Here is a 20167-nt window from a genome sequence, read left to right as displayed (position 1 = left end):
GTTTGGCTAGAGGAAGCATCAGAATGGTGGAAGCCATGAACCCCAGAGCTCTGAGAAGCTCCCTGACTATAATGGAAGCCAGGGGAAAAAGAGTTTGAAAGTAAGAAATGTTATTTAAGACCTTTGGAGGAGGCAGGGATGCCAGCAATGGCACTGTCTGAATCCTGCAACCCAGAAAAACATTGTTGCTTGTCTAGTCAGGATATAATGGACGAGTCTTTGTGGGTCTGTTTAAGCAGCTTTATTATGTACAAACACATCACGATTAAACCTTATTAACTTCAGCTTAGGTAACATATACAAACTAGTTACATTCATTCTTACATGCTCACTCTCTGGCTGCACTTTCAAAATGGCACTAGGAATAGCACGTGCCTGATATTTATATATGCATGTTCAGTCCTTGATATGCTTTTTAAAGACACAGCACACACACTCTGCTCTACATCCTCCCTCTTTGAGAAATACATCATGTGATGCTGGGAATATCAGCTGACATGCAAACAATACAAATAGCTCTTTGTAATGTAATTATACAAAACTAGGTACATATGTACAGTTATGTCCAGGTCATTACGTATTTCACACTAGGTCTGGAAGTACGACCATAAAACTGCAAATTAGACTTAGCAACTGGAACTGTCTCTGCTGAATGTCCAACCTTAGGAATATTGGAACATCATCAGGAATGGAAGTAGAAGGTAAGACATGTTCTGGAACAGGAACTTTGTCTGAATTGCCCTGAGATGTACAGTCTGTATAAATAAAAACAATAAATCCAACTTTGAGAATGCCACAACATCACTAAAAGTTTATTGCAAAGCTTTTATGACAACTCCCTTCCTCAGTGCTAATACAAATCAGTTATTTCACACATTTTATACACATCATCATTAAAATCATGTGATCAGGGCCAGCCACTTTTAAAACACATTCAATTAAAAATATATAATACAGAAGCATCTAAAACTATACCTAATGTAATTGCACTCATGATCAGGACTAGTATCAAGAATATGTTTACTCCATGCATTTAACTGAACTTTTCTATGAATACTAGACTTATGTTCAGTTATTCTTTTTTTAATGTACAAGTACTTTTTCTGACATAGAAGCAGGAACATTTGATGCAAGTTGCAAGATAGACAACATAGGTGGTATTACACATTGCAAAGAGTTGAAAGACTTATGAGATAAGAAAAACAATTATTAAAAATTGGTCCATCCTATTGGCCTTGCCTGAGCAAAAGAGTTATTCATAAGAATTGTAAAAACTTGAAAATGAGATTGTGTTATAAGGATTTTAAATCTACTAATAATCTTTATACTACCAATAAAATTGGCACCTTTCCATGTCTTGGCTGCAGTTGTTACAAAGATATTTTTGTTAATAATAATGTTTTTCAACATCTAATAACTAAGAAAGACTATGAAATATTTCGAAGGAACTGCACTTTGCAAATAAACAGTACACAGCACACTGAAACTTTCCAAAATGGTGGTACCCTGCTAGATAATTCTTTACAGTGCAAGAAACACTCTGTAATTGTGGCACTTTGTGAATAAACACACCCAGCACAAGAAACTTTTCGAAATGCATGCACAGTAATAAGCACACTTACTGTAAGCACTTTTACACACTTTGAGATACTTTGAATAAGTCTAGTTATGCCCTTGATACAATATGCCAAAAAACAAGCAGTTGCCTTCCTCTGTTTATGCGTAATGTGCCCTTTTTGCCCTTTATTATATTCATTTTGCTCGTTTAATCTCTTTTCATAACCGTTGTACTTTTCTTGTGCTCGTTTTATTCTAAACATGCCTGTTTTGCTTTAAACACACTTGTTTTGCCTTAAACATACTCATTCTGCTTTTCTGATAATCGTTTTATCTTAATTTTAAACATTTTGTTTAATTAATAAACGTTTTGTGCCTATCACTTGTTTAATAATGGAGTTTGTGCCCTTGTAATGCTACGTTTTGTCATTTTTACAAAATAAACTGTTTGTGAAGTTTCCATTACCTTTTGTTCTTTTCTGGCTCTTTTTCGTGCTTGTTTCTCTTAGTTTACCTTCGCTGTTCTCTGCACCTCATGCCTCTGGATCTTTGTCTCTGGAATCCTGGATCTGACACCATGTCATTTGTCTAGTCAGGATGTAAGCTTCATTTATTTATTTATTTTACATTTGCTGACTGGGTTAGTCTGGCTGGGAAGAAAGCTCTTTTTCAGCAGTGACCCAGGGATAAAAGCTCCATTAGAGTAAAAAAGTAACAATTTAGTGTACAGTTAACATCATATTCTAACAATAGAGTGAGCAAATACAATTTACTATATTTATATTACAGTCATGATTTTACAGTATAACAGTAAGGTTTTACAGAGCATAGTATAGAAGTAAACTGTGGAGATGAGTAGAGGTAATACAGGAGGTTTAAGAATCAGAATAAGAGAAAGGAAGGTTGAATATAAGAGGCAGTAGAAAAAGGGGTTAGAGATAGGAACTAGAGGTAATAGGGGTGTTATATAGGTAGAATTAGATCTGAGATGTGACGGGATGGTTGAGGAAGTAAATACATGTGGAATTAGAGGAAAGAGAGGTATGTAATGTAGAAAAGTATAAAGGATAGAGGAGAGAGATGGGGGATAGAGGGGAAGTAGTTTATGGTGGCTGACTACAGTAGCAGGACCAGTGATTTTTGAGGTGTTCCTTTAATGTTGCCTTGAATAGTTTTGGATTGGTAAGGGACCTAATCTCTTGTGGCAGTTTATTCCAGGACATGGATGTGTGGTAGCTATAAATTTTACATCCAATTTTAGTTTGGGGTCTGTAGATTTGGGGTAACTTTTGGTTAGAGCTTTTCAGTTGTCAGGAGGGAGAGTAGTAGGAGATGAGTGGTGCGAGTGTTGGACAATAAGAAGGCAAGTAAAGGACAGAGTGAATAATGGAGAGCTGTGAGAGTAAAAGTTGGTCAGGTAGTTCTAATCAGTTTATTAGTTTTAGAGAGATGCAGTGATGGGATTTATAGTTTTGCTGTTCTGCAAAGCAAGCGATTTTATTGTAGGTGGTTTCAAGTTTAGTGATAAGGGTATAGTCTAGATTACTAAGGATCTGGGAGCCATACATAAGAGTGGGTAGGAGGTGTGATTGAGAGAGTGTAATCTTGGCTTCAGAGAAAAGGAAGTTTTTAGATCTGTAGAACAGTCCGAGTTTTTGATGGGTCTTTTTGATACAATTATTGATATGTATATGAAATTTTCAATTGATCCTCTATGGTAATTCCCAAGAGTTTGGTGCTAGTTTCTACTTGTATAGGGGTGTTGTTAAGAGATAGTATAGTAAAAGTAGATTTGATATAAGCCTGATTTTTAGGGAGGAAAAGTAGCAATTTTTTTTTTTTGGATTGAGGATGAGCTGATTGTCGGTTAGCCATGTTTCGATTAAATTAAAGGCAGATTGGGTGACAGAATGGAGTTCAGAGAGGGAGCTGGCTATTGTAGTAACAGTCGAGTCATCAGCGTATTGAACTAATGAAGACTGGGGGCAGGAAGAATGGAGTCTGTTAGTGAAAATATTAAGAGTAAGGGCCCTAAAATAGAGCCTTGTGGAACACCCATTTTGACTGGTAGAGGTGGCGAGAGTGCTGGTTGCCATTTTACTGATTGGATTCAGTTGGAGAGGTAGCTTGAGAACCAGGAAACAGTTTCAGGGGAGAAGTTAAGTTCTTGCAATTTGTTCAATAGGAGAGGATGAGAAACTGTATCAAATGCCTTGGACATATCCAGAAATAGGCAAGAAACCAGCTTGTGGTCATCCCTGGCAAGAGAGACTGTGTGGAGGAAGGATAAGAGAGCTGTGGTAGTGCTATGTCTGGGTCTGAAGCCATGTTGAGTAGGAGTTAAAAGGTTTTCTTTGGTAAGATATTGCATGACTTGTTTGTAAACACACTTTTTGAGGACTTTGGAAGGAGGCGACAAGATAGCAATGCGATGGAAGTTAGAGATATCTGAGGAGTTGCCGCCTTTGTGTATTGGAAGGGTGTGAAACTGCTTCCATATAGTTGGGACTTTTCCTTCTGTGATTGATCGACTAATTAGAATAAATACTGGACAGTAGGACAATTGACTCAGATGCTAGTTGGAGAAAGTTTTTATCTGTTGATGGGGAGCAGGGTTTTAAGTTGGATAGTAACGTTTTGATAAAGGAAGTTGGCACAGGTTTGAGGGAGAAGGTGTTTGAAAGGGATGTGGTGTGTATGTACAAAAACATCACAATTAAACCTTATTAACTTCAGCTTAGGTAACTTATATACAAACTAATTACATTCATTCTTACATGCTCACTCTCTGGCTGCACTTTCAAAATGGCACTAGGAATAGCACGTGTCTGCTATTTATATATACAAGTTCAGTCCTTGATATGCTTCTTAAAGATACAGCACACACATTCTGTTCTACAGACATGATCCTGAGAAGGAGTCAGGGAAGACTTTTTGAAGTTTATTGTGAACCCCAGGCTCTGAAGAAGAGAAATGGTAAAATGTAAATTTTGCTAAAGGACCTCTGGAGATGTTGCCTGAATCAGCAGGTCATCCAAGTAAGGATAAATCTGGATCCCTTGAAGCCTGTAAAAACCAGTCACAGGAGTGAGGCATTTAGTGAACACACTTGGGATAGTAGAAAGGCCAAAGGGCAAAGCACAGAACTGAAAATGGCAGGAAGTAACAGAGAAACACAAAAACCTCCTGAAAAGACGATGGATTGGAATATGGAGATAAGCATCCTTGAGATTCAGAGACACCAGAAAGGCTTGAGGGTCAAAGAGAGGAAAAAGGATCTGAAGGGACAACATCCGAAAGGAAGGCACCTTCAGAAAAGTGTTTAGATAACAGAGGTCTAGAACTGGTCTCCAAGTACCTTCTTTTTGGGTTCCTTTTAAATGATCGAAGACGCATTCTTTCAAATGCGTCTTGATTGAACTTGAAAGCACAAAAAGGCAAAATAGTGAAACGGCATATAAGTGAATTCTTTCCCTGGGAAAAAAATTGCTTGGCTCCTTCCATTAGTTTGCTGTTTTCGTCACTGTAGTGCGATCTCGGATTTGGACCCCCACGTTATGTAATGTTTTACATTTTTTTTTGTGTGGAACAGTGATTTAAAAATCACTGTTCTAAGCATTCGAGATTGTAAGCTTTCACTTACATAGGTTCGATAAATCATCATTTGTGTTTTTAAGCATTCGATGATTTAACATAGACCCTTCTTTTCTGGGCACTAGAAACATTCATGAATAAAACCCCTTTCCTCTTTTGGACACAGGCACCTCTTGAATAGTACCCTGAGACAAGAGATCTTGAAGAACCTCTGGAAAAAAGGAAGTTGTTCCCGAGGAAGCTGAGGAATACCCATAAAACGAGGACAGGAAATCCACACCATGAAGTACCCCTAACAAATGATTAACAGAACCCAAGAATCCTGGTGATTTGAAGCCAAACAGGAAGAGAAAGTGAAAGACAAAGAGAAGGAGGAATGTGGCTGGGAACGGAAGGATAGTCGGACAGCATCTGGTTTGTCAGGAAAGAAAGGCTTTAGAATCCCTGTAGTCTTAGTGGCCTTAGCAGGAGAAGCTCATTTACCACCCTTTTTTACCTTTAGCAGGAGGGCGAGATTGCCCATGAACAAAGGTTGGCTTAGAAGGGTAGTTTCCCTGAAATTTAGGCACAGGAGAAACAAAGACATGTTTAAGCTCCTGTGAGTCCTTCCCCTTGTCCTGCAGAGACTTAAAAAAAACAGCAGCCGCTTCCCCAAATAAAAGTTTAGTATCCAGAGGAACATCCATCAGCTTAGCGTTAATATCATCGGGTAAAGGTTGAAGCCTAAGCCAAGCATACCTCCTCAGTACTGAATCAAAAGCAGCAGCCCTAGAAGAGGCATCCGGTACATCATAACTACATCTGACAGAATGATGAACTACTTGGAAGGAACTGCCTAGCAAGGAAAGAGCAGAAGATTTACTCTGAGTCTGAAAGATCAGAAAAAATGCTGACAAGCCTGAGAAAGAAGAGCCAACACATATCTAGAAATATGGGTCTGATAATTAGTAGCCCTAAAAGCTAGGGTAGCAGAAGTATAAACCTTCTTACCTTGCCTGTGCATGGTTCTGCTGTCCTTGTCAGAAGGCAGTAACTTGGGTGAAGGAAGCAATTGAGATGGCTTATCTGAGGGTACAGATACCACAAAGGGGCAGGCAGCAGAACATTTGAACAAAAAGGAACAATCCTCAGGCATCCTATAAAACCTATCAAATTTCTTGAGAGCAGGGGGCAGAGAATCAGGCGCTTTAGAGTCATTGGAAAAAAAACATCTAGTAAAGCAGCCAAGACAGGAGGAATAGCGGCATGTTTAGGAGATTCCATCTGCAGTAACTCATAGTACCTCTTATGGATATCAGAAACCTGGGCACAATCCCACTTAAAAAATTCCATCATCCTAGAGATTGTGTCCATAAAGGAAATTTCCTCAGAAGGAGTATCTGAACTATTATAGTCCTCTTCCTCAGACCCGTAGTCTAAAGGAGAAGGAATTTGGGTAGAATAAGTAAGGGATTTTTCATCAGAATCCAATTCTTCCTCAGAAGAATGTAATTTCCTGGGCCTTTTAGGAGAAGAAGAAGACCAAGGAGGAGCAGGAACAGAAACCCCTTGAGGAGGCCTTAATGACAGTAAAGCATTAAATAACCCCTGAGTAAAGGCCTGACGCTCACTTTATGGATCCCCAGAAGCAGGGAAAAAAAACGTCTAGTTTTCTGTTTCTTTTTTAAGGGGATGTCCATCCTAGAAAACTAAGTGGGCCCTCACTCAGATGGCATCCTACAACCATAGTACGAACGTCTTCCTTAACTAGAAACTGTGGAACCTCCCTAGACCCTTCAGAAACAATCAACTGTGGTTCTCCTGAAGGCCTGAAACAGATGACTGCAAAGCCTCGTTGGATGTGCTGCCTGCCAAATCCTCCCCGGCCTCCAACCTAGACATGGCAGAGGAATCTGACAACACAACAGGCGAGTCTCTGGGTTTGTAATAACCTCAGAAGAAACCCACTGCAGAGGCTGGACAGTGGAAGATTCTGGTCTTACCTTTTTCACTTTCTTCTTCCCTGATGGCTGACCCTCGGGGCAGGAAGTTTCATCCATAGCATCTTCAGCAAGCAGCTTAAGATGCTGGTTCTCAAGATACAATGAAAGGGAGGAAAGCCTACTACGAAGGGTTTTTGGGAAAAACGCCTGATAGATAGAACAAGAAGTATGGTTGTGAGAAACTCCTAGGCAAAAAAGGCACCTATCGTGGCAGTCTTTATGGGGAATCTGTCTCCCACACTGGCATTTACCCTTCCTGGATGACACTAACCCCCCCAAACAGTACAAAAAAATCAAGAAAAGAACAAAAATCCTAACTGCATACTTCAGCAAATAGAAAACAAATGCTGGCAAAGAGGTTCGAAGGAGGGTATGCCTGAACTTCACCTTTATGCCCTACACTACGCAAGGAGTGTGTAGGTGACATTCAGCATACCTTAAAGCAACGGTAGACTTTGGTAGACTGGCCGGACAACGGGCTTCATGGCAGGGAATCTGATAACTTCTGAATACTGCAGTGGTGAATTTAAGGACATTTAAGTAGTTTCGTACCAGTTTGTACTACCACAAATAAACCTCACATAGATACAAGTAAATTAGAGACAATATCAGCTCTCATACTGGTGAGTACAACTATGTCAAGGTTAGAGAATGAACTTTCTGTATAGTAACCTAGCAGCTCAACAGCTGACAGAAAGTTCTTTCCATACTGACTGTGATGGAGCCATTGAAACTTAAATGAGAAAGAATGCTGACTGATGCCGGGGTCGCAGGTCTGTGTGTTTTGCCTGCAGCCTTGTGTACTTACTGAAAAAATGTTCAGGCAAGATGAAGATCCACCTGGGTCCAAGTTGATCAAGTGCTTTTTGAGTTGCATTCTGAATTTGGAATAAGTATAGATTTCCTTAATGTCGATGGGGAGAGCTTGCCAAAGAATCATGAGAGAACACTTGTGCCTTGCTATGGAGTTTAGTTCAAGGGGTAATGACAGTTAATGCGGCTTAAGTAATGTCTCAGGTTGTACTCCTTTCTCTAATCATGACATATTAAGCTTTACAACTAATGCATATAAACTGCATTAGAGAGTTAATTATCTTGGGCTTGTAGCAGGGAAATAGGAATGTAAATTGTAATTCAGCTGGCGCTAAGTTTCATATTACGTACACCAGATTCACTTTTGAGTGTTAAGCCTAGGGGATATCAGATAACAATGAGCATTTATTTTAACTGTGTACAATACCATTGGGTATGTCTGTAATTTTGAAGCAAACGGAGTTTCTTCAGAAACTTTGATTGAAAGTGCATTTTGAACCCTCTGAGTAACTTAACAATTATTAGGTCAGCCCATGATAGCCCCATTAAAAAGTGTCTGTCACCTGTTTTACTTTGTATTGCTTCCTTGGCAAGTCATTTCTTCCATTATTGTTTTTGGTCAGAATGTATTCAGTTGGATCAAGGCTTAAATAAAAACAGTTCCACCCAATTTTGCGCTTTATTAACCTTGTAAAGGAAGAAGCTACGAATGGAATTGTTACACAATTTTAGCAAGGATTATCTTTTTTGTTTTTAATTTACTTGTAGCGTATGCCGCGAGCTAATTACACTCCCATACTCAGAAAAAGACACCAGAATGGCGCGCAATCCGACCTTAGCAAATGTTAAGCACCTCCTATGAAGTTATGGTCGGTCCCAGGTTAGGCAATAAAATCTGCCTACACTAACCTACAAGTGACAGCGGCAGAATGAAAAATGGTTTCTATTCTAACTGCTGTCAATTCCGGTAACGTGCCTTTAAGTTCCTGTAATGCAATTAAAAACTTGGTAGAATAATAGGATTTGTTTTCGCATGTTTTTTTTTTTTTTTTTTTTGAAGGATACGAACTCTGAAACTCTAATGTACATAGTTAGTGACTTCAGTCCTCGGTAGTTTAGCCGGAAAAACCCAGATTTTGTGAGAAACAAACCAAAAATACGAAGCAATAATCTGGAAGTTATATGAAAATATAAACAGTGAAAGGTAAGCGCCCTTCTGACACCATCTGTTAAGTGTTTATGTCTTTGAAAGCTGGCGAAACCTTTGCAATTTTTTTCTCTTAACTAGAAGTACCTGGAGCAGGTAGCTCCACGCACTACAGAAAATTATGATCGTTTCGCTGAGCATAACCCCAAATTATATGTTCCTGACAAAGATGCTAAGATTCTGCTCTCGAAATTTCTTGACATCCACGTCCCGAACGCAAAATAAGCCGGCTATGGTCGGTAAACCGATCATAATCATCTGTTAAGCTTATTGATTTTGAATTTTCTTTTAGATGTTTCACAATTTAGATTTGCTGCCTTACATTACAGATTCTGGTGTATTAGTATACTGGTTGATTTTTTACAGTGAATTTACATTTGTTGTAGATAAAAGTTCATATTCACTTAATTGTAGTTAAGAAACCATGTTAAGTACTCGTTTAATACCGGGAAAAAGCAGAAAGAAGAATATCGGATGCCACACGTTAAGGAAAGCAGCAGCTTTTTGTTATTGTAGGGTTTGGGGACGGGGCCATGTATCATTAAAGTTTTGGTTCATTTACTTCTATTTATTTTAACTTTTGAAGTGATGTTTAAGGCAAAAAGCAGCTAAATTGTGTAAATGTTATCTGTTAGTGTATTGTTAGGTTTTAATTGTTTGTGTGCTGTTGACGTCCAAGTTTGAAGAGCAGTATATACATAGAACACTATTTGGGGGACAGCAGATATTGTTAAAGTACATGGAGTACTTCTTGCCTGCTACTTGAAGCAGGTAAACATGTTATGATAGACCTAGCTAAGTCTTGATAAATGGAAAAATACATGAAAAAGAAGAGCGGTTTATGTGGCTTTCAGGTGTCTCTAATTTTGCTTTTAAAGATTTTGTCAGTTGTAGAGTAGTGTTTATGTGGTACAGCAGTAGTTAAGTACATACCACTAATAATAATTATGTTTTATTCTTTAGCAAATAACTTTAATACAAATAATTAATAATATAGGTAGACCTACAAGGAGTAATGGGGAAGGGAAATGACATTGGGCAGAAAGTAAAGCAGAATAGAGGAGACAGAGTGGACATAGGAGGATTAAGAATCTTGAAGGAAAACCAGGGAAGCAGATAATTCCAGAGACACAGATGAATTTAAAAGCTTTCACATTACTTGTTTACTTTGTATGTGTGCATTGTATGATACTGTTGGCTTTCCTACAATTAGTTTCTCTGCCGTGCACCCACTGAGCTTTGGTATTGGCCTCTGGTTTCTCTGTAGGCAGTGTTCTGTCCCTCCCTCTTACCCACTGATCTATTCTGTTGTTTTCCTTCTGACTGAGTAGTCTTACTTAAATCCTGTTTTTCATTTTCCCTTCCTGGATGTAAATGTTGTTGCTTTCTTCTGGGACACTTCAGTTGTGAGGATTAGACACTCTTGTGCTGTATGTCATATTTCACATACAAAGACAAAGGCTGTTACAAAGACATGTGTCTAGAGCTTTTCTCCCTGGGCCTCTGCTGAAAATTGGCGTAGTTCAAAGTCAGACTTACCGGTAAACAAATGTTAAATAAATATACCTACTTTGCACCTTGCATGTAGAACATAGTTTGATGTACAGTGCCCAGGAGGTGTAAAGCTTTTGGTACACTGGCCAGACATATGACTGTCCTCTGCAGGATATCCCAAGAATTAAGAATACTACAATTTTTTAATTTCTCCAAATCTTTTAGAATACTGCTATTTATTTATGTATTTATTTGCATTTGTTTACCGGGATGGTCCAGCTGGGCCAGAAGTGCCCATTTTCAGTGGAGTCCTGGGGAGGAAAAGCTCAACATACAAGTCATTTCAAATACAGTACAGAATTTACATTGAAAAAGACATTTAGTACATATTATTTTCAGCTTCTACAATTGGTGAAAAAACAGTACATTTAGTAATCATTCTCAAATCAAAGATATTATACAAACAATATAGAGTATATACATGATAACATTCCATATGAGTAGTTTTCAGCTAGCAGAATTTATGTAGGACACTTCATGTAGTGGGTGCAAAGCAGATATATGAATTAATTAGAGACTAAGAGGCGTAATAGCTGAGTGATAGGCTGTACGAGTCCTGTTGCCGGAATCCACAAAGTCTGTGGATATTGTTGCAGATATAAGTGGCGGTATGATATTAAGGTAGGCTGCGAGAGTACCTGAATGTCTTGCTTGGTTCAATTGTAGGTCTAGAAGGGTTAGGAAGAGAAGGAAGGAGACAGGAGAGATCAATGGTAGGACAATGAAGGTTAGTAGAAGAGGGAAGTGGAGAGGATGGTGAGACGGAGTAAGTAAAAAGACAGATGGATGTGAAAGGAGGACGCCAGAGTAGTAGAGTGGGGGTGAGGATAGTTGTGATGGTTGAAGTTAGGTTATATGAGATGTTTGTAAATTCTTTCATACACTGTTGGAAACTCCTGGTGTTCTGGCTGAAGTGTGATTCTCAAACAATCTGGAAATATATTGCTGACTGATAAGTATATTTCTTGGTATTTTAACCTTTCAGAGTTCTGTATTGTCTTAATTTTGCCTGACTGAATTATTTTATATATATTCTGGCAGTGTTTTATGTTTCTCATCTGTCCTGAAACTTTTTTTTTCCTCCTCCCTATTCTTGTAGTGTATAGTTGGTGGCTTTGCAGTTGCCCGGTCCTACTATAAATTTGATCTGGGACACCCCTCCCAGTCTGGTGTTCACTCTGTGTAATACTGAGAGAGAATTTGAGAAGGCCGACCCACTTAGGTTCTTAACGTTGAATTTTTCTTCTGCTCCTCCTTCCTCTCTGCTTGCACTTTACTAAAAAAATTGCTCTTTATTTTGCTTTTGCCTCTTTTTTTTTTTTTTTTTTAAAGTACTAAATTGTATTTATTCTGTAACATTCATTACTGCTTGGTAGTAGCCTGATTAAATTGTAACTGTTATTCTAAGCCTTTTGGTTTAAGCACTTGGGCGTCAGACCTGTTGTTTTACATTAAGAAGGTTTGTAGTCTGCACTGTTGTGGCAGGTCAGGTAGCTTACATCCTTCTAAGTTGGGAATTGCTGATTTGAAGGCTCAGTGTCTGTTATACTGAAAATGTATTGGTTCTAGTTTAAACACTTGGGTTTCAGGCCAGTTATTTTATATTAAGAAGGTTTGTGGTCTGCACTCTTGTGGGAGGAGAGGCTAGATTCTGCTCTTCTGAGCTGGGAATTTCTGGTTAAAGGATTAATGTGCCTGCTTATTTGAACTGTTTCTTTCTGAAATTGGTGCACCTTGTTTGCTGTAGCATAGACTAGATTTAAGCATACTGATCTAGCTTTGTATAACTTGAGCACTAATCAGGCCATCTTTTTGGAGAAGGTTCCCCTGCACCCTAGTGGCAGGGGTGTGCAGTTAGAACTTATCTGAAGACTGTTGGAACAGGGCTCAGTTTTGAGCTTTTTTACTGGTTAATTGGGTAATTTATTTAAATCAGTTTGCTCATTTTCTGTTGTTATTTGCACTTTATTCATCTGCTTTTACTGTATTTTTGTTTCTTCCTACTTTATTGGATTTATGCTGCTGCATTTATTACTGCTTGTATAGTAGCCTGATTAAATTGTAACTGTTGTTCTAAGTCTTTGGTTGAAGCACTTGGGCTCCAGACCAGTTGTTTTACAGTAAGAAGGTTTGTGGTCTGCTCTGTTGTGGCAGGACAGGTAACTTACTTCCTTCTAAGTTGGGAGTTGCTGATTGAAGGCTTAGTGTTTGTTGTTATGAAAGTATATTAGTTGTGGTTTAAGCACATGGGCTTCAGGCCAGTTATTTTACATTAAGAAGGTGTGGTCTGCACTCTTCTGGGAGGAGAGGGTAGATTCTGCCCTTCTGAGCTGGGAGTTTCTGGTTAAAGGCTTATTGTGTCTGCTTATTTGAACTGTTTCTTTCTGGAATTGGTATGCCTTGTTTGCTGTAGCCTAGACTAAATTCAGACCTGCTGAATCTAGCTTTGTTTATATAACTTGAGCAGTAATCCAGACCATCTTTTTTTTGGAGAAGGTTCCCCTGCACCCTAGTGGCAGGAGTATGCAGTTAGAACGTGTCTGATCAAAGACTGCTGAAACGGGGCTCAGTTTTTAGCTTTTTATTGGTTAATTGATTACTTTGTTTACTCATTTGCTACTGTTATATTAAAAAATACACTTTATGCATTGCCGCTTAGCTAGGGTTAAACTATTCCCGTCACCATAAAGTCTGCTCTTCAAATTTTCCCTTAGAACTAGCCAGTTTTTTTAGTTTTAGCACTCAAATCTGTTTCTTTGAGCCCAGCACTTGTTCAGAACTTGTTGTAAGCACTAAATAAGCTACAAATTACTACAACACTCAACGTTCCTCACTTGTCTAGAGGAAAACAATGTTTTAGTACTTAATAAATAAGCTCCTGTCTAGGCATGTTTAAGGGTCAGCTCCCGGTGTTTTCTCCTGTCTACCTGATGAATCTGGACATCTTGGGGCAATGCAGCAATTGCCTCATGTACACAGACAACCCTCTCCTCCTACCACCCAACACTACAACCTGTGAGAAATGCACTTGTATAGCCAAACTGGAAGCAAAGCTGTCTTCACCCAAGACTGGACTAGACCGTCAAGAGGTGAAGGTAAACAAAACCTACACCACCAAAACACACACACAGCAACACAAAATACATACCTACATTCACAGAGGCTCTCAATAAAAATCTGCTCAAGCAACAGAGACCTCCAAAGCAGAAACGCAAGCAACATCCACCCCCCAACACAATTCAAATGAGACACAGCCCAGAAACTGTGTGCCACTCAACCATAGCCCATAAGGCATAACAATGTACCCAACACTCTAGTCATAGGTGTCTTTGTAGTCAGGCACACTGATGTTCCACTCACCAGGCTAAACAAGGAGGAAGTTACTGTTAGCTGCCTGTCAGGTGCCAGGATCCGCTACATAATGCAGGCACACAGGTCACGCCACAACAAGTACAAATATGACTCTGTCATTGTCCATGTTGGTGTGAATGACCTGTGATGTACCTCCCTGGACTACATGAAAAGAGACATGGAGGAGCTCTCTGATCTTGTAGCCCAGGCAGGTACGACCCTAGCCCTGAGTAGCATCCTGTCATCACCCAAAATACCACAGTACAAGGACAAAATGATTGACTTCAATCGGCTGAGCTTCTGGTGTCATTATAAGGGGATCCAGTATCTGTCTGCCTGGGATGACATGATTTACAGACCACGATGCCTTGCCAGAGATGGCCTGCACCTGTCACCCTTGGGATTCCGGATACTGGCTAAGGCTCTTGCCACCCCTATAGTGCCTTTTTTAGGCAAGGTTCAAATGAGAAATTAACAACCATAACTGGTACAAGCAAACAAATTCTAAGGGTAATGCTACTCAGTGCTAGAAATGCATTTACTCGAGGCACTCCTTAAAATGGAGAACATCTGTGCAGTGACAGAGTCCTGGTTCAAGGCTCCAGAGAGCACCCCTGCATTACCAGGCTATAATTCATACGCCACCTAACCTGGACCGAAAGACTAAAGTGGAGGCGTGTTCATATTCATTAAGGATATCCACACCTCCAGGCTAGTTGCTCAGCATAATGCATCCAAGATTATCCAAGTGCAGCTAACTCTGGGCAAGACCGCAATCCAAATTGTAGCTTGCCACAGATCCCCCACCATGCCCCAGATTCTCACTCCTCATTTCTTCATACACTGGAAAATATTAGGGTACAACCCAACACCCTAATAATGGGCAATTTCAACTACCCCGCCATTAACTGGGAAAACTGTTCATGTACAAACTCTTTTGCTCAACGTTTTCTGGAATTCATAAATTCCAGTGCTTTGGATCAACTTATCCAGACCCCCACCAGGGGCAGCAGTATCCTAGACCTGTTCATTACCAAATGGCGACCAGTGTTCCACACCAGAAGTCAATTCCTCGTTGGTCAGATCCACCCTAGACATCCACATCCCGCCCCCACCCCCGATTAGGCAAACCACCGTAAAAATTTTCTCCAAAAACTTCACACTTAAGACAGAAGTGACAAACTTCACAACACCCATGCAGATGGACAATAGAGGTACGACTGCTGAGTCCTACACAAATGCACTTTATAAGCACTTGCACGAGTGCATGGATCTTGCTATCCCTAACAGAACCAAGATCCTATCCGCCAAAAAAGGAAGCCAATCTGATGGTCCTCTGTCATAAACAAACTCTACAACAGAAGAAAGAAACTGTTGCAAAAAAAAATAGTAAAATCCCATGATTGGAGGAACTCCCTGGTCAGTCTCAGTAAGAAGCCGAGATCCCTCATAAAATCCTCCAAAGCTAGTTTTGAAAACAAAATCGTCACCGATTCTAAAGACAACCACAAAGCATTCTATAGCTATGTCAAGAATCTCAATGGCAGCACTCAGATCTGCTCTGAGTTACAGCACAGTGGCACTAAATGTACAGAACAACTGATATTGCCAACATCCTGGCAGATAGGTTCAGTGCTAACTTTACCCACCTCTCACCCACTAAAGGGACCCTCTCTATACCGGAAGAATGGAAAGTTCCTGTAGTCACGGCTGCACGGGTAAAAACCACACTCTCCAAAGCTAAGAACACACGAACTACAGAATGAACTGGCACCCCACCTAAGCACTATGTTCAATCATAGCCTCACCTCAGGGTTTGTGCCCACTGAGTGGCACACAGCAACAGTTATCCCACTCCACAAAGGGGGAGCCACCACAGACCCTGGGAGCTACTGCCCCATTAGCCTAAAGAGCCTGGTCTGCAAGGCCATGGAACATATCATCATGGAACTTGTGTAAACAAAGACATTGGTAATCTCCAAACTCTGGACCCCAACCAGTTCTGGTTTGTAAAAGCAGATCAAGTCTCCTAAACCTGATAGACTTCTTGGAAGCAGTCACCAAAGCTGCAGACGAGGGTAAGGTGGTTCACACAGCCTGTCTAGATCTAGACAAGGCTTTTGACACCATCCCCCACTCTGGAATTATAGATAAACTCACTAAACTAGGTATAAATCCCTATGTCACAAGATGGGTTGCCAGCTTGCTCTCTAACAGAACCCACACTGTGAAAGTAGCCGACTCCTAATCCGACTTCAGACCAGTGACAAGTGGGAGTACCACAGGGTTCAGTCCTGGGTCCTCTCCCATTTGGTATCTACTTTTCTCAAGTATAGGCTAACACAGAAGGTCTTCGGCTAATAATGTTCGCAGTTGACTGCAAAAGTAGGAGCCATATTCGAAACTCCTAACGATGTTGACATCCTACAAAAGGGCCTCACTGAGACAGATGTCTGGTGTCAAAGCCATAGCCTCAAGCTCAATGACAAAAAGTGCATTGTCATCCCCTTTGGTATAAACTCTGTACCCATGAGCTACCACATAGGTGGTAGTCTACTTAACATCAAAAGTGTGATAAGAGACATTGGGACACAGATGGACAGTAGTCTCTCCTTTTGATAATCACATCGCCATAGTAGTCAGGAAATCCTTCTACGTGGCACACCTCATCCCAAAAGGTTTCTCATCCAAGGAAAAAAAAAGGTCATTGTTCCCCTCTACTCGTCACTCATTAGACCCATTATAGAGTGGGGCTCCCCTTTTGGTATGTACCTAACAAGACATCTTCTTCAACAACTGGAAAGGCTGCAGAAATATCTCCCAGAGGATTACCGGCCTCAAACAGATGCCCTACCCAGACAGTCTAAAAAAACTCCAGCTTTACTCTGTCGCATATCGCCTACTCGGAGGCTATCTGTGCCTTACATACAAAGCAATATCAAACCCAGAGCTTTTGGAAATGCTAAAGAAATCCTAATCCTGCCAAACTACACACTCTAGGGACCTAAGCCTTGTCACCACAATAAACATAGCATACTGGAGGGGTAGATTTCTGTCCCAGAGACTTCCTCTGGAACAATCTACCTGTCTATATCAAACAAAGCTCCTCCTTAGCACTCTTCAAGAAAAATCTTGATGATTGTACAGAAAATGGGAAATTCACCCTGGGATCACCTCTGTGGCTCTGCTGGACAGGGGCATAGGAAAATAATTTTCTTTAGTGGCGAAAGCCTGTGTACCTTTTTGGCTAGGCTTATATAGGCCTTAGGGCCAATAGCCTAGTACCTACCTATGGTGTTGGCACATGTTCACAGCCAAGATGAGGCAAGGTGTTGCTTCAGAGATGTCTTGAAGAGGGTTCCTGAGTGGGTGCATCTAAGGGTTGGGGGAGAGGGAGTTCCAAAGTTTTGCAATGGTACAGGAGTAAAGCATCTGGCCAGCCTTTGGGTTTTTCTACATTTATGTGCAGTTGGTTGTTGGATCGGAATGGTCTGTTGGATGGTATAAAGTAAGTATAGAAGATGGAGCAGGGCACATTGATGGATTATGAATGAGTTTGTGAGCTGTAGTTAGTTGGATAAAGGAGAGATAGTTGGGGAGTTCAAGCCATTTTAGGTTGCGTAATGATGCAGTGGTTGGATGAGTAGGAGCCATTAGTTACAAACTTGGCAATTTTGTTGTAGTATGAGTCTAGTTTGAACTTTAGAGAGGACTGAATGTTGGTGAGTAGTGGGGCACCATATAAAATGGAGGGTAATAGAAAAGAAGAGGCAAGGGAAATTTTGGCAGATGCACCAAGTAGATGTTTGTCTTGGTGTGTCTTTTTTGACATTGGACTGGATGTGCAGGTCAAATGTGAGGTTTTCATCTATGATGACACCTAGGAGTTTTGTGCTAGGTACAATGTCGATGGTGGTACCATTTAGGGACTGAATGGTGACCAAAGTTCTCTTTTTGTAGGGGTGTGGACTTTTTGGGGGAAAAGATTACTTGTTTGGTTTTGTTGAGGTTCAGGGCAAGATTATGATTAGACATCCAAATTTTGGTGAAGGTGAGAGCATTTTTTGGGTGAGTTGGTGTAGTTCTGAGGAGTTGTTTGCAGTGCAGATGATAGTGGAGTCATCTGCATACTGGATGACTGAGCCTTGAGAGAGTGTGGTGTGGAAGTTATTGATAAATATGCTAAACAGTAGTGGACCTAAAATGGAGCCTTGAGAAACACCAGTGGTGAAGTTTAGGAAAGGGGAGTAAGAGTTCTGCCATTTATTTTTATTTATTTATTTAAATTTGTTGAACGGGAGTGTCCGACTGGACGTAGGTCCATTTTCAGCGGAGGCCCGGGGAGAAAAGCTCCACAGTTAAAATAAACAGACAGTATATACATTGGATTACATAGTGAATAACAATTTACATAGCAATTACTTACAACATATTTACAGATGAAGAACATAGTACATCAGTAGACAACTAGAATCTATATCTGTGAAGTGCATACCAGACATTAACATGTTACAAGAAGAAGAAGTTTGTGCTCTATAATAAGTACTGGCTTATGAGCATCTGAGCTTGCTATAATCAAGGTAGTTAGTGGAGTGGAAAGAAAGGTAGTGGTTGGATGGGGTGGATGATATTCGAGTGGGAGTTGCAAAACAAAAAGTACTAGTTAGTTGATTGTTGCCTGCTAGTGAGGTAATTTAGTAAACCAGTTTAAAGTTTGAGGTGATGTACCTATGTTAGAGAGTTTTGTTAGAAGGAGAGAGTGGGATATAGTATTGAAAGCTTTAGAAATATCAAGAAATGGTGAAGATACAGTTGTACCAGCATCACAGGCTCGGTTGACAGTGTCCATGAAGTGCAGTGGTGGTACTATGTCATGGGCTAAATCCGTGTTGGGTGGAGGAGAAGATGTGATTGTGAGTCAGATGGTGAAGTTGAGAATGAATTCATTTTTCCAGAATCTTAGACATTGTTGATAATATAGCAATGGGACAGAAGTTGGTGGTGTCTATGTTGGGTTCCCTTTGTGTAGAGAGAGGTTATACTTTCTTTTTTTTTTCTAGATGATGGCCATATAGGATTCTTGGATAGATCCATTGAGAAGTATGCTGATAGGGTAAGCAATTGAGCTGGCTGAGATTTGCAGGTATTTGGTGAGTATATTCTCAGGGGCATTTGCACATGGTTTGAGTTTTAGAAGCAATTCAAGGTGAGTATAGGTGACAGAGTAAAGTTGGGAATAGAGGGTGTACTGGTGTTTGCTGTAGAGGGGTCTGTGGTGGACAAGTTGGTCTTGGGAAATGTAATGGTTAGATTAGCTATACTATCTATGAAATAGGAGTTGAAGGTTGCAGCAGTTTCAGTGGGTGTTTTATTTGGGTATGTGCAAGGGTTATTACTAGAACCTGGGTTTAATAAAGAGTTGAGAGAGCTCCATAAATTCTTTGGTTTTGCTTGTATTGATTTTGTATTGTAAGGTAGTGTTCTACAAAACAAAAAGTACTAGGCACTTAACCTGGTTTCAGACCTGTTTGTATTTGGTGATGTCAGATGGGTTTTTGTTTGTTTTTTTTTGCCATATTTTCCATGATTTGTCCCTGCGTTCCATGAGATCCTTGGTGGATCGTGTAAGCCAACTGGCATGGTTGGTCTTTACTCTCTTTTGTCTAAGGGGAGTGAGATTGTTTAGTATGCTGAGGAAGGTTGAGTTGAAGAACTCAACTGCCTCATCAAGGGGAAGTGATTTTAGTGCATCTCAGTTGCTGCTAAGCAACCTTTTGGTTAAAGCTAGATGGACAGAACTAGGATTCATCTCTGGTAACCTGGTTCAGGTAACTGTGTTGTAATTTCTTCAAATCTTTTGGGTTTCTAATACGATGACAGGAATAGACCCCATTCCTAAACAAAGTACAATTAAAGTTCATGAAATTAGTATTGTTTCAGTCTGTCAGCCAAAAGTGCTCTTTGCAGCACCTGCAGTGTGTCTAGTAATGATTCCTGCAATTCATATGGGGTTACATGATTTGATAACATATATAAATATGATTGTAGGTTCTTTTTTATAAGACCTGTTGCTCCTACTACTATTGGAACTGTCTTGGTATCTTTCTTC

At 40.1% G+C, this 20167-nt stretch overlaps 1 protein-coding gene across 2 annotated transcripts in view; it reads left to right on the top strand.

Moving 5' to 3' along the window:
• The first annotated feature begins 8757 nt into the window (after positions 1 to 8757).
• LOC122817576 (ceramide synthase 2-like) overlaps positions 8758 to 20167 on the top strand; it is a 1851243-nt gene continuing 1839833 nt past the window's right edge. For both annotated transcript variants that reach the window (XM_044090613.1, XM_044090612.1), the window contains exon 1: positions 8758 to 9150. The gene's annotated coding sequence lies outside the window, so the exon portion shown is untranslated. The remainder of the gene's footprint in view (positions 9151 to 20167) is intronic.

The sequence above is a fragment of the Protopterus annectens genome, chromosome 13.part0, assembly GCF_019279795.1.
Source record: "Protopterus annectens isolate FY-2018-M chromosome 13.part0, PAN1.0, whole genome shotgun sequence".
Classification (NCBI taxonomy): domain Eukaryota; kingdom Metazoa; phylum Chordata; order Ceratodontiformes; family Protopteridae; genus Protopterus; species Protopterus annectens.
This window is presented reverse-complemented; position numbering and strand designations above follow the sequence as displayed.